This window comes from Hyperolius riggenbachi, chromosome 1, assembly GCF_040937935.1.
Source record: "Hyperolius riggenbachi isolate aHypRig1 chromosome 1, aHypRig1.pri, whole genome shotgun sequence".
Lineage (NCBI taxonomy): Eukaryota > Metazoa > Chordata > Amphibia > Anura > Hyperoliidae > Hyperolius > Hyperolius riggenbachi.
The window spans coordinates 271,300,837-271,316,727 of record NC_090646.1 but is presented as its reverse complement, the minus strand read 5'-3'; the positions used below and the strand labels follow the sequence as shown (position 1 = coordinate 271,316,727).

At 46.3% G+C, this 15,891-nt stretch overlaps 1 protein-coding gene across 2 annotated transcripts in view; it reads right to left on the bottom strand.

Annotated features, from left to right (window-relative positions):
* The window catches only part of FRAS1 (Fraser extracellular matrix complex subunit 1), a 730,981-nt gene that overhangs the window by 225,783 nt on the left and 489,307 nt on the right, over positions 1 to 15,891 (bottom strand). The window lies entirely within an intron of this gene.

Here is a 15,891-nt window from a genome sequence, read left to right as displayed (position 1 = left end):
AGACGTGGAGGGGTGTTTCAGGTTAGTTCCCCATTGGGGTAGTTTAAGGTTAGTTGCCCGGGGGGAGGCAGGGGGGGGGATAAGGGTTAGGCACCACCAGGGGAGGGTTCTGTGTGAGAGTAGGGAGAGATTACGTCTTAGTAAAATATGTGTAGTGAATGAAGTAGTAGAATATCAGTACCGATATTCTGCTACTGCTATCCTGCGCAATTTTACACAGGTGTTGCTGGGAATCATTATGCTGTTTAGACTACTAGGGAAACGGGCACAGACAGACCAGACTCAGAAGAGTATGACCGTCTGTGGGCAGTCTGTCATAACGAAAATTACCCGCAAAGCAATTCTGGCCAGATATAATAAGAGTAATTTGACACTAGCAAATAAAGGAGCTCATGAACATAACAAATGGAAAACCATTTGTCCCCGATGATTTAATGGATGCTGCAGGGAATCAGCAGTCACATGCTAAACAGCTAAAGTTGTTGGACCATGAATATCCCTTTAAGGCACAGCTTTGACTTTCAAACTTGCAGAAATTATATTACGTCTTAGTTTACTTCCACTGATGTTGTATTCTATTTAGAGAAACTTCTGCTGTCCTGCATACTTTAAGTACATACAAAGTATTCATCCTACATAAACCACTTCTCTGTAATGTTTTCACTTCACTGGCAATTCTAAATTTATCTCCTACTAACATAAGGTAATATCAGCATATGATTATTATTACAATGCACCAGGGATATACTTATAACTAACAAGAAGAGCAACTTGGGCAGAAGCCGAGAATGAATAAAAGCTAAAGCATATTAAAAAATGATGAATCTACAAAGAGACAATAGTATTATAAGGAGGATGTTAAGATGAATGAAAATAACATGAAGGAGAAGAGAATTGAGAATTTTGATGACAGTGGGATGCATTAATATTTATATAGGAGATTCTGATGACCTGATTATCCCACGGCCAAGCAGCAAACAGGGAAAGTAGAACTACATAGTAAAAGGTCATCACGGAAGAATTAATAAGTAATGGATTGTCAGTCAGCCAAAGTTCTATCTGCAGGAGGTAAAAACATCCATGAATCTAGTATTTTATGTTTGTTTCCAAAAAGGAAGCATCATTACCACCACAGGCTGTAAATAAATGTATGCTAATTCAATTTCCAGTGTGTTATCTGTATAGATGGAGTTGCTAGAACTGTCAGATATAAAGAGCGCAGTGAAGGGGGAGGCTGTGAAATGTGGTGCTTGCAGTCACAAACGAGAATAAAAGAACACGTAAACAAATGAAAGTGTTCATGCATATGGCGCTATCATAAGCCACTTTCTTTTGCCTGCTGAACATGGACAGTAGACTGTGATTATATTATTATATGGTAGTGTATTGTCTCGTATTACCTGACAGAAAAAAGACTGCTATCACACATGGGGTAAGTAGTTAACATAAACGGACCTGAACTCTTGCACAGCACACAATAAAAAGTTCCTATTCCACATATAGTTGCTAAATAAATTCCCTTCTGCTGAGGCAGCTCTCATAAAGTAAACACTGATGCTTAGCTGTTTCAGTGCCTTCTGCAAAAGTGAAACCAAGTTAAACTTCAGGGTTTTTTGTAGGATTTCCATAAATTGTAATGAAGATTTTTTTTTCAGAACGCTTATAATGATGTGGCCTGTCTTTTAGAACACAGAGGAAGTTCTGAGTCCAGTTCTACTTTAAGAAAATGCATGAAGAGTGATTGGACTTGCGCTGGGCATTGAAGAAGATTTATGATTTATACCAATGAGAAGTTCTGTAACGATCGTGGTGGCAGCTGCGGTGAACAGCACCGACGCCGCAGCTGCCTCCATCTCCCTACCCTACAGCGATCCCATGCCTCGGGCGTCTAGCACGCCGAGGACGGGACTCTCAGTCGCACATAGGGCCGCATTGACGCGTGCGCGCGCACACCGTCATGACCTTTATGCGGCCAGGAGGTGTCAGCTGACCTGCGGGTCGGCTGACGTCTCGCCGTGCGCCCGCCGTTACTGATTGGCTGGCAGCAGGGGGGCGTGCCCCAGGATCTCCTCAGGCTCTTAAGCCCGGAGGAGTCATTCCTTCCCTGTCTGCTGTGGTGAATGCATTTGTGTTAGCGCTCAGACCTTAAACTAGTGCCCGGTGTTGAAACCAAGGACTTCACACCAAGACTAGGAGATTGTTACTGTATTGGTTACCTGTGTATGATTCTGGCTAAATCTCTGACCTTGCTTCTGCTTATCGTTACTGTACTTCTGCCTATCTGACTAGTTGCTGAACTCTGCCTGATTACTGATTACTCTTCTGCCTCACGATTCTGTACTGAAACTTACCTCTCTGTTGCCGAACCTTGCCTGTCTGACCATTCTACTCACCAGTGGGCCCTAGCCACTGGTGAGGTGCTCTTTACCTGCCAGCTCCACTGGTCGGGTGTTGCCTAGTGACCGATAGTACCTTCCCAGCTCCTCTGGGAAGGTTCAGCCAAATCTATTAAGTCACCGATTAGTCCAGCATTACTATTTTCTGTACTCTCTCTGTTAGGACCTTCTCCAGCTCCTCTGGGAAGGTTGGATCTAATCTTACAGTCAGCGTACTGATAGTACCTTACCAGCTCCCCTGGTAAGGTCTCGCTAAACTATTAAAGTTACGATTGCACCAAGCACTTCACACACAGTCTGTGTTAGCTATACTGGCATTATTGGCGATTCTGCAGATCACCTAATAATCTGGTATAGTGTCTGTATTATTGGTGATTCTGCAGATCACCATATAATCAGACGTCTGAGTTGTAACTCCCAACCGTTACTAGTTCCCAACAGAAAAAAATAAGCCAGAAACAATCATTGCTGATTGTATTAGGGGACAGTTTAGGAACTGTTGCTGTGCAGCTGTGTTGCTCAACTACCAGATGAGCTCTCCTGCTCTATGGAGAGGGGATGTGTGTAGGAGGGGCCCTGCTCCAAAGGCAACAATCAATGACAATACAGATCCGTTTGTGATCCAACAAATCATATTACTATGGATGTTGTCAATCACATTAAGGCAGAAAGTCTAGTTTTTTTTTGCAAAAAATGACCAAGCTATGTGTATGTACATAGCTTCAAGTGAACTAGTGTTCGAATCCTGTGAAATAAACAAAACCTCTGAAAACAAATGACTACTGTATATACAAATTATATACATGACATACTTTAACAGCTTGTATCCCTGACTGTATTAATGCAATTTCCTTCTTCGTGTCCTCCAGTTTTCTAAAACTCAATATGGACAAGACTGACAACTGTGGTGGAGGCGCCCGGTGCATCTGTGGTGGATCTAAAGCTACATATTGCATGTGCCCATAATAGCTAAGAAGAGGCAATCGCTTACCTCTCTGGACGATATGAGACCAGTAAACTGGAAAAAGATTTTTATTCAGCACAAAAAGGTATGACAACGCGTTTCATGGGAACTAGCCCGAGGTGCGATTCTGGACAGCATGCTGCAGTTTCCTGCAACACACACCCGAATCCATATAGCCATGCATGGAAAGGCTAAGCAATTTGGGCTGCGGCTTTACTGTGGCCGAATCGGAAACGGCCATGGCGCCTAGTGGAAATAAGCCCTTATCATCCAGTATGTCTGTATATTTAACTTATTAAGCTCATTTTGACATTAGTATCTAAAAGAGCTAATGAGATCTGCATGGAAGAAACTGCTTAGCATAGCAGGAGCTATACAAATACCTTCTAAAAGCGCTTTTAAACTCAGGTTATCACATACAAACTTTTCAGACATAAAAGGCTATTGCTACTCATCCTTCAAAGCAAAAAAACCAAAACTGAACTCTTCATTTAAAATAAAGTGTCACGAGCATGCCAAATCCCATGGTGCTTCAAACAAGCTATTTGTACAACAAATACCATGTTATAAAATGTTACATCAAGGCAGGCACTGACACTTTTACTAGAAGAAAATCATTTTCTTTCAAAGCAAATTTTATGCAAGTGAGAAAGGTTTTGAAAACAAACAGTAATAATGTTATACTTGTATTTAATGAATTCTTGAATTCTCCTTTAACAATCGAAGAAGTTATAAGTTGTAATCTACCTACCTACAGGAAAACTGCCCCCTCACCCATGAATAAAGGATCTCAACATATTTGCAATAATGTTTAATACCACACAGATGGGTCAGCACCGCCAAAGTAAATATAGCTCTTTATTTAGTTAGGCAGCAATTACAGGCTGCTGTTTTGGGCAGTATTGCCCTTTTTCAAATTGCAAATAGCCGTGACAGTTAAAAAGCATCCAACCGCTCTTTAAATACTCCATCCCCATGTGGCAGCGCCAATCAGAGTTCACATGGGCGGGGTTGAGCAGCGGACCTGATGGGGAACTTGTCCACAAGTAACAGCTAGTACATAATAATCGTTAATGGGCCAAAATTATTCCGCCAGCACTCAGTTTGCTGGTGGTGTTTTATTGGTGATGTCTTTTGCGTATGGAGGGGGTCACATGGAGGCTTTTGTGTCTCAATTGCATGGTAGCTACCCTCATATTAGATTGACCATTCATTACCATGGTACAGAGATAGCTTTTTTTGGATACATTGGTAAAGGTGCAGGGTGGTCATTTAATTACTGATCTCTTTGTCAAGGATACTGACAGAAACTCCATTCTTCACTATGGGAGTTTTCACCCAAAATCCACTAGGGATAGTATACCCCATAGTCAATTAACACGGGTAGACACGATAGTTAGTGAGGATGATACCAGACAGCTTAGGAGGTCTCAGATTAGAAAATTCAGGTCGAGAGGATACCCCAACCACTGCTTTCAGCCACGGGAAAGAACAGAAGGAGATGGGGGTTGTATGCTTTTTAACTGTCACAGCTATTTGCAATTTGAAAACGGGCAATACTGCCCGAAACAGCATTCTGTAATTGCTGCATTAAAGCGGACCCAAACCAAACATTTTTTTAATAAAAAATATTTAGTTGCACCACTCTGACACATACAAAGATAAATAAACACTCCTTCAAACCTATGAGCATTTCAGTGCATGCTTTTCACCCTTCTCTTTTCATAGCTAGGGTTATACTGGGGGCAGCCATTAGCAATTCCTCCATTGCTGGACACCATCTACTCCACCAGTTTGCCGGAACAATGCCGGCAATTTGAAAGGAAGGGAGGGGTTCCTCCAATAAATGTAAAATATTTTATATTTGTCATCATGCAGCTGAAAAAAGGCTGCCATTTATTATTATAATTTAGAAAATAGATTTTATTTCTGAAATCTTGTATTTTTAATTTGGGTCCACTTTAACTAAATAAAGAGCAATATTTACTTTGGCGGTGCTGACCCATCTGTGTGTAATTTGACTGTTGTACCCCTGGAGGTACTGGGGTAGTGTTATAGCATGCCGCTACACTCATTGGGTGCTCCTTCACTGCTGAAGTGTGAGTCTACAATAATGTTTAATAGTGATGAGCAAAATGAATAGAACTCAGTTTACTGTTCTTTCAGAATTAAACTTCATTTCTCAGTGCATTTTTGAGACCCACTGCTATAATGTGCTGATACAGGGGCCCAAATACTGATATGGATAATACATTTACTTACAATATCTTTATTTATGCCTGAAATTGGGGGGAGTTATCTGTTTGGCTGGCAAGGGCTACTGGTCAGTCAGCATTGCCTAGGCTCACATGGTGTATCTCAGAGTAGAATTTACTACTGCTGTGTGAGACTAAGCATCATAGACTGCCAAGTACCGCTGGCTACCTCTCTGCTAGCTTCTTGCATAGAAAAATCTAAATCAAATCAATATTTGGTGTAACCACGCTCTGCCTCCAATTAGCATAAATGTTCTAGGTACACTTCCACACAATTTTTGAAGAAACTCGCCAGGGAGGTTGTCCCAAGCATTTTGGAGACATAATAAGAGATCTTCTGTGGATGTAGGCTGCCTCAAGCCCTTCTGCCTCTTCAAGTAATCCCGGCCACACTCCATGATGGTTGAGATCAGGGCTCCATGCAGGCCATACAATCACTTCCAGGATTACTGCTTCTTCTTTAGGCTGAAGATAGTTTTTAATGCCATTGACTGTATTTTTGTGTTTGTTGTCCTGCTGCAGAGTAAGTTTGAGGTCAAAGAGATACATTCCCAAAGGCATTGCATGATGCATAACTATCTGCTTGTATTTCTCAACACTTAGGGCACTATCAACCTTGACCAAATCCTCAATTCCTTTTGCAGAATTGTTATCTCAAACTTGCAAGACACTCATTACTGTACTGCTCTACAGCCCTTCAGTGAACAAACTGCTTTCTGCTACAGGCATATAGTTGACATTTTGACTCATCAGTCCACAGCACATGCTGCAGTTATTCTGCACCCAGTTGTTATGTTTTTTGTGCATAGATGAATTACTTGTCCTTGTCTCTACCTTTGATATATGACTCATTCCTCACAATTTGTCCATGCAGATCTGTTCAGGCCAAGGTTCTCCAGACAGTAATATAAGTGCACGTAAGTCCCATTATCACGCTGATACGTGAAGAGATCTAGCGTAACTAGTGTAAATCTCAGTTCTAATGAGAAAGGCGTAGTCAGGGTCAGGCTGAAGTCATTCACAAGAGCAGGTGAGTGAAGTACAATAGAGTTAGGCAAAATCGTAATCAATTAACAGGCAGGGTCATACACATAAGTCAGATGTCAGTCGTATTGGAAGGATCAAACAGTAGCAAGGTCAGGGACAGGTCGACTTATACACATATATCAGATGGCAGTGGTACAGAAGGGCTAGGCAAGAGCGAGGTCAAGAGGCAGGGAAAAGGTCGGTACACAGTTAATATACAATATTACGATATGATAATACTACAAATATATAATACTACAAAATAATAAGACTGACTGACTAGAGTACATATATATCGCGCTGATGCGCAATATATGAAATATAGCTCTCAATTTCTCACTAGCTAGGGCCAAGAACCAGCAAACTGATTAGTATTAAGGCCAACGAGCAAGTGAATGCTTTGGCCTTAAGCACCCAGGAGGCAGAGCAAAAGCCCAGCCCCCAGAATTGACAGCACCTCCTGCAAAAAGGTGCCAGCTGATGACATCACAGCTGACACCACATCAGACACGCCTCCTCAGCCTATAAAGAGGCAGCGCTGAGCTGCGTGCGTCCTGCCAGAAACGACACGCCGACCCACATCTACAGGGGAGCTGGGGATGCCATCATGCTGATTCTCGTCTACAGGGGAGCCGGGGATGCGTTTGACCAAAGAGGAAGAGGAGGCCCCCCCCAGCTGCTCCACACTATCAGAGCAGCCTGCAGAGACCACACCAGGTAAGTGTCGAGGGGTGGACTCCGGACACTCCCCACCTGGCTTACCAGGATGTTGACAATGGAATCCCTAAATTAATTCATCGGCATGAATTTGCCGTGAAGGAACCCAGCATCTTTCTTCAGGGCCATATCCCTTCCAATCCACCAAATACTGTAAGGAACCACGAACTTTCCTAGAGTCAAGAATTCTCTCTATTTCATATTTGGGCTCTCCATCCACCTCGACAGGAGGTGGAGGAAGCAAAGATGAAATTATATTAGTAGCGGGTTTTAAAAGAGAGACGTGGAAAGAAATGACTCCTTTGATGGACTGAGGTAATGTCACCCGATACACGACGTCATTAATTTTTTCTTGAATGTGATAAGGGCCAATAAACATAGGACCCAACTTCACAGAAGGTTGACGTAAAGGAAAATTACAGGTGGAAACCCACACAAGATCTCCAGGAGAAAATTTAAATTCAGGTGAACGTCAGGCATCGGCATCGAATTTTTGACGGGAAACAGAATTCTGTAGATTTTGCGGAACCTGAGGCCAAATTTGCTGGAAGTGAGTACTCCAATCCTCCAAAGCCGGAAAAGGAGAAGGAGAGGATGGAAAGAAAGTAAATTTAGGATTTTGACCAGTGACAATCCAGAAAGGAGACAACTTGGTAGATGAACTAGGAAGGTTGTTGAAGGCGAATTCAACAAAGGGTAAGAAGTCTAACCATGATTTCTGACAATCTGATACAAAACAACGGATGTACTGCTGTAATGATTGATTAGTCCTTTCTGTTTGTCCATTCGTTTCAGGGTGAAATCCAGAAGAAAAAGACAGGTTAATACCCAAGAGAGTACTAAAAGCACGCCAGAAGCGAGAGACAAACTGGACCCCCCGGTCTGACACTATGTTTTCAGGAATTCCATGTAAGCGGAACACATGAATTAGAAATAACTTGGCCAGTTTTTGAGTTGAGGGCAGACCATAGAGGGGTACAAAATGTGGCATTTTGCTGAAACGGTTAATGATGACCCAAATTACTTTTTTACCCCCAGAGGAGGGCAAGTCCACCACAAAATCCATCGATAGATGAGACCAAGGTCTAGATGGAATAAGTAAAGGCATAAGGTGACCTCGGGGAGCAACTCGAGATACCTTATTTCTGGCACAAGTGGCACAGGCTGCCACAAAAGCTTTACAGTCTTTGTTTATAGAAGACAAAAAACTTTAGGATAGATAATGAGGGGAATTGAGTCAGACGACCACATTGGTTTTTTTTTTAAGAAAAATGTCAAAAAGAGTTTTTTATTTTATTTATCAAAAAATGTAACTATAAACACTACAAAAACATATCTCAAATTACATTACAAGAGAGATCCCCAAAAAAACCCGGCCTAGACCCCACAGGCACCGCCAGCCCAACTACCCACCTCATACACAGTCAAATATCACAACCGTAGAAATATATAGCTCTTACAGCCCAGAACTGGTTAACCAGAATACAATATTAACACTATATTAGTGGTACCACATATATGATGACTTATATGTTAAAGCATGCATCAAGGGGCAGCAAGCCATGCAAATATAGTCCAAATGATGAATGAAATATGCATGCAAGCCGAGCAGCTTTAGATAGAGTAGCGCTAAGTCCATGCAATATCAGGAATGCCAGGCAGTCCAGGATATGAGCCCTCAGAGATTAAGCAGCAGACATGTGCACATGTAAAAACATCCTTGGTTAGAACTGATTGGCAAGCATAAGCATAGATGGTTGATATAGATCAAAGTTATGTGCAGATAAGTGCAACAGCATGTCCCATAGCAGCAAATTAGACCACTTTCCAGGGGCTCATGTGCCAAGCCAGGTCTCACAAGCATATGTAGCATCATTTGTTTATAGAAGCACTGTACATTGAGGCAGACCGGGCACTGTCACCATACATGCTTTATTTTCTCTATGGCCATATAAACGGATGTCTTCACATATATGATACAACTCATCTGCCATACAAAAAAAGATTGATCAAACCTTGTTCATTCTGGTGCGATGGACGGCACAACAGCCGTTTCACGCCTGACTGGCGCTTGTTCACGTGCGTGTCCTGTACTATGACGGCGTCACGCGGCTTCTGTATGTATATACACAAGCCGCGCCTCCGGCGCACGTCATTGGATGGTGGAGGTGAGGTCAGTGAGGTCGGGGGTGAGGGGGCGGGGACTCGCCATTGCGAGACTCGTAAACAAAAACAGTATCTGTGTGCGCCCAAGCTCCCATTGCATGAAAGCTGTCTCTGTGCATTACAAAGTGACTTGTTATAAATAAATATCCATTAAACACTCAGCATGCTTGCTTATTGTGTTAAAACTTATAAAAACATACAATGTGCAATACAAAATTTGAAAAAACCTGGTGACACTATTCTTAAACATCTTTAGTGAGCGTGAATAGTGTTTCATTAATAGAGATTGGGCAGGAATACATATGTCTTTCTCAGCATATATTATTAGAGGACGTTATTAGTCCCATATTTTGGCCTCTCTTCCAGAGGGCATGTGAAAGGCTCAATACCTAAAATACTTATTTGTTTATTTATTTATTTGTATCAACACCCCTAAAAACACTCCTATATAGGGGGGGGGGGGAACCCAGAAGGACCCCATTAAAAAAGACCACAATAAAAAAGACTAAGGGGCTAAGTCTGCTTATCTAAGGAAGCTTGTAGGGGCATATTTCCCCATTTACTACCACGGAGGGCCACTCTGCTTCCCTCTCTTTCCCCACTATTCAAACTTGATTGTGGGCCCCATTTCTCTCCCCCAATCTACATGATCTTTGGGGAGGTGAAGGGAACCAGGGGCCATAGAGGACCGGGATTCAAAAAGATAGGGAGAACACCCCTAGGGTCACACCGTCGCATAAGCGACCGTTAAGCCCATAGGGGGGAGACCTAAATGAAACCGGCAGTGCACAAAGGAGGCCGAAGGAGGGACACACCAGAGGCTAGTTATTCAGGATATGGTGGTGAAAGTGGGTGATGGAATTCTTTCTATGCTTATCAAGCAGCCCCCATATTGGGCCACTCAAAAATGGCAAACCCCGACCCCAGAACCCAGGTATCAACCCCGGGCACCGTTGTCAGGGAAGCGGGGGAGAAGGACACAACGAAGGCCCACCTTTTGTCCCCTAAGCACAATGGGGGACATACGTCTAGAGGGGCCAACTATAGTTGGGCCGAACCTCCGATTTTAGGTTCGCGAACCATGTTCGGTTCGCGGAAAAGTTCGCGAACCGCAATAGACTTCAATGGGGAGGCGAACTTTGGAAAAAAAAATCTGCTGGCCACAAAAGTGATGGAAAAGATGTTTCAAGGGGTCTAACACCTGGAGGGGGGCATGGCGGAGTGGGATACACGCCAAAAGTCCCCGGGAAAAATCTGGATTTGACGCAAAGCAGCATTTTAAGGGCAGAAATCACATTGAATGCTAAATGACAGGCCTAAAGTGCTTTAAAACATCTTGCATGTGTATACATCAATCAGGTAGTGTAATTAAGGTACTGCTACACACCGACACACCAAACTCACGTGTAACGCACCGCAAACAGCTGTTTGTGTAGTGACGGCCGTGCTGGACTGGTGCGCACCATGGCGAGAGTGCAGGTTTTGGTGGCTTTACAGCCCATATGGTCGCCTGGCTGATGTAGCTGAATGACAGAACAGTGACTGTCCAGCTGATCAAATTTGGTCTGACCACAATGAAGCAACGACCTTATTATCTTTTGTGTGCCCCCTGAGACACTCATCTAGGCGCCGGTCATAGCTTCATTGTGATACGCAAGCCCCTTCACCACGGCAAGGTAATGATCATGAAGGGGAATGGGCGCATGTACATGCCTTTTCTTTTGTTGTTGCAGCTGCCCGCAGTGCAGCCAGAAAAATTAGGCAGTCATGTACACGCACCAGAAAAATTATTACAGCGGCCGCTCAGCAATCCCCCTGGAGTCCCGGACCCTGTTGGTGGTGGCGGAGAAGGTAGTCAAGCGGCCTGCAGGCAGACATGCTGTGTGGAGGGACTGAGAGCGACTTAGTCTTCTTGGGGCAGGCCAGGCAGCCAGTCACACGGCGTACAGGCAGAGATGCTGTGCGTGCGGGACTGACTTAGTCTTGGGGCGGGCAGCAGCCCTCCGGGATCCATGCCTCATTCATTTTGATAAAGGTGAGGTACTTAACACTTTTGTGACTTAGGCGACTTCTCTTCTCAGTGACAATGCCTCCAGCTGCGCTGAAGGTCCTTTCTGACAGGACGCTTGCGGCAGGGCAGGAGAGAAGTTGGATGGCAAATTGGGACAGCTCTGGCCACAGGTCAAGCCTGCGCACCCAGTAGTTCAAGGGTTCCTCATCGCTGTTCACAGCAGTGTCTACATCCACACTTAAGGCCAGGTAGTCGGCTACCTGCCGTTCCAGGCGTTGGTGGAGGGTGGATCCGGAAGGGCTACGGCGAGGCGTTGGACTAAAGAACGTCCGCATGTCCGACATCACCATGAGATCGCTGGAGCGTCCTGTCTTTGACTGCATGGACACGGGAGGAGGATTAGTGGCAGTGGTACCTTGCTGGCGTTGTGCTGTCACATCACCCTTAAAGGCATTGTAAAGCATAGTTGACAGCTGGTTCTGCATGTGCTGCATCCTTTCCACCTTCAGGTGAGTTGGTAACAGGTCCGCCACTTTGTGCCTGTACAGAGGGTCTAGTAGTGTGGCCACCCAGTACAGCTCATTCCCCTTGAGGTTTTTTATACGGGGGTCCCTCAACAGGCAGGACAGCATAAAAGACGACATCTGCACAAAGTCGGATCCAGTACCATCCATCTCCTCTTGCTCTTCCTCAGTGACGTCACGTAAGTCAACCTCCTCCCCCCAGCCGCGAACAATACCACGGGAAGGTTGAGCAGCACAAGCCCCCTGCGACGCCTGCTGCGGTTGTTCTCCTGCCGCCGTCCCCTCCTCCTCCTCCTCCCCCAAAGAAACACCTTGCTCATCATCCTCTGAGTCTGACTCGTCTTCTGCACACGACTTCTCTTCTTCCTCCTCCTCCCCCCTCTGTGCTGCCGCAGGTGTTGAGGAAACAGCTGGGTCTGATGAAAATTGGTCCCATGCCTGTTCCTGCCGTAACGGTTCCTGGTCACGCTCATTCGCAGCTTCATCCGCCACTCTACGCACAGCACGCTCCAAGAAGTAAGCGTAGGGAATTAAGTCGCTGATGGTGCCCTCACTGCGGCTCACCAGGTTGGTCACCTCCTCAAACGGCCGCATGAGCCTGCATGCATTTTTCATCAGTGTCCAGTTGTCGGGCCAGAACATCCCCATCTTCCCAGACTGTTTCATTCTACTGTAGTTGTAGAGGTACTGGGTGACGGCTTTCTTCTGTTCTAGCAGGCGGGAGAACATGAGCAGGGTCGAATTCCAGCGAGTCGGGCTATCGCAAATCAGACGTCTCACCGGCATGTTGTTTTTCCGCTGAATTTCCGCAAAGCGCGCCATGGCTGTGTAAGACCGCCTCAAATGCCCACAGAACTTCCTGGCCTGCTTCAGGACATCCGCTAAGCCAGGGTACTTTGCCACAAATCTTTGAACAACTAGATTCATGACATGTGCCATGCAGGGTATGTGTGTCAGCTTCCCCATATGCAAAGCGGCAAGCAAATTGCTGCCGTTGTCGCACACCACGTTGCCTATCTCCAGGTGGTGCGGGGTCAGCCACTCATCCACCTGTTTCTTAAGAGCAGCCAGGAGAGCTGCTCCAGTGTGACTCTCCGCTTTGAGACAAGACATGTCTAAGATGGCGTGACACCGTCGTACCTGGCATGCAGCATAGGCCCTGCGGAGCTGGGGCTGTGTAGCTGGAGAGGAGAACTGCCACTCAGCCAAGGAGGAGGAGGACAGCGAAGAGCATGTAGCAGGAGGAGAGGAGGTGGCAGGAGGCCTGCCTGCAAGCCGTGGAGGTGTCACAATTTGGTCCGCTGCGCCCTGCTTGCCATCGTTCACCACCAGGTTGACCCAATGGGCTGTGTACGTAATGTAGCGGCCCTGCCCGTGCTTGGCAGACCAGGCATTCGTGGTCAGGTGGACCCTTGACCCAACGCTCTTCGCAAGAGATGACACCACTTGCCTCTCAACTTCACGGTGCAGTTGGGGTATGGCCTTTCTCGAAAAATAAGTGCGGCCTGGCATCTTCCACTGCGGTGTTCCGATGGCCACAAATTTACGGAAGGCCTCAGAGTCCACCAGCCGGTATGGTAACAGCTGGCGAGCTAACAGTTCCGCCACGCCAGCTGTCAGACGCCGGGCAAGGGGGTGACTGGCCGAAATTGGCTTCTTCCGCTCAAACATTTCCTTCACGGACACCTGACTGCTGCTGTGGGCAGAAGAGCAGGAAGCGCTCAAGGGCAGAGGCGGAATGGAGGAGGGTGCCTGTGAAGGTGGAATGGAGAAAGCGGCAGAAGCAGATGATGCACCTGAAGGAGGAAGAGGAGAAGGAGGGTGACTTTTCTTTTGTGTGCTGCTGCTGCTTTTGCTCAGGTGGCCATCCCATTGCTGTTTGTGCCTTTTCTCCAGGTGCCTTCGTAAGGCACTTGTCCCTACGTGAGTGTTGGCCTTTCCACGGCTCAATTTTTGTTTGCAGAGCGAACAGATGGCTTTGGTCCGATCTGAGGCACACACATTAAAAAATTTCCACACCGCTGAGCCACCCTGGGATGTGGGCACTATGGGGACCTCATCAGCTGATGCTGAAGGGCAAGTTGGCTGGCTGTACATAGGTGGCGATACATGGTGCCGGACACTGCCACCAGCTGTTTCTGACGAAGAGCTGCCCCAGCTTCTTTCAGCAACTTCTCTCCTCCTACTACTCTCTGACTCCCCCTCTGAACTGTCCCCCTCTTCATCTCCTCTATTGGGAACATACAGAGGATCCCTATCATCGTCATCATCGTAATCATCCTGCCCAGCTTCGCTTGCCTCAGAAAAATCCAAACATGCACCATCAGTAAGTCCTTCATCCTCCTTACATGTTACATCCATAGTGTTGCCGCGTAACTCAGACATATGAGCTGGTGAAAATTCATCTGGCTGTAACAACAATGGCTGTGCATCAGTGATTTCAACACTAAATAATTCTTGCAAAGTGTCAAATGCAGCGGAAGTGGTGCTAGTAGTAGCGCTGGTGGCTGAGCAAGATGAGGTGTTCTGTGTCGCTAAATACTCAACCACGTCCTGACAATCTTGGGAGGTGATGGGACGTGCCTTCTTCCGAGCACTGTACTGTGGGCCAGGTCCACACGAAATTACATTTACACGACCTCGCGCAGACCTGCCGGGTGGCCTTCCTCTGGCTCTGGCACTACCTCTTCCTCTACCTGTTTTGTCCATATCGGGTATGCACGGAGTGGTATATCACACTGCGTGCACTCACGTAGGTAGGTGGGTTCACTTAACTGCACAGGTATGCACACTGATGCGGTGGGTTCACTGAACAGAACAGGTATACAGTGGCGGGTTCACTGAACACAACAGGTATGCAGTGGCAGGTTCACTGAACAGAACAGGTATACAGTGGCGGGTTCACTGAACAGTACAGGTATACAGTGGCGGGTTCACTGAACACAACAGGTATGCAGTGGCGGGTTCACTGAACAGGTATACAGTGGCGGGTCCACTGAACAGAACAGGTATGCAGTGGCGGGTTCACTGAACACAACAGGTATGCAGTGGCGGGTTCACTGAACAGGTATACAGTGGCGGGTCCACTAAACAGAACAGGTATGCAGTGGCAGGTTCACTGAACACAACAGGTATGCAGTGGCGGGTTCACTGAACAGGTATACAGTGGCGGGTCCACTGAACAGAACAGGTATGCAGTGGCGGGTTCACTGAACACAACAGGTATGCAGTGGCGGGTTCACTGAACAGGTATACAGTGGCGGGTTCACTGAACAGAACAGGTATACAGTGGCGGGTCCACTGAACAGAACAGGTATGCAGTGGCGGGTTCACAGAACAGGTATGCAGTGGCAGGTTCACTGAACACAACAGGTATGCAGTGGCGGGTTCACTAAACAGGTATACAGTGGCGGGTCCACTGAACAGAACAGGTATGCAGTGGCGGGTTCACTGAACACAACAGGTATGCAGTGGTGGGTTCACTGAACAGGTATGCAGTGGTGGGTTCACAGAACAGGTATGCAGTGGTGGGTTCACAGAACAGGTATGCAGTGGCAGGTTCACTGAACACAACAGGTATGCAGTGGCGGGTCCACTGCACAGAACAGGTATGCAGTGGCAGGTTCACTGAACACAACAGGTATGCAGTGGCTGGTTCACTGAACAGGTATACAGTGGCGGGTCCACTGAACAGAACAGGTATGCAGTGGCGGGTTCACTGAACACAACAGGTATGCAGTGGTGTTCACAGAACAGGTATGCAGTGGTGGGTTCACAGAACAGGTATGCAGTGGCAGGTTCACTGAACAGGTATGCAGTGGTGGGTTCACTG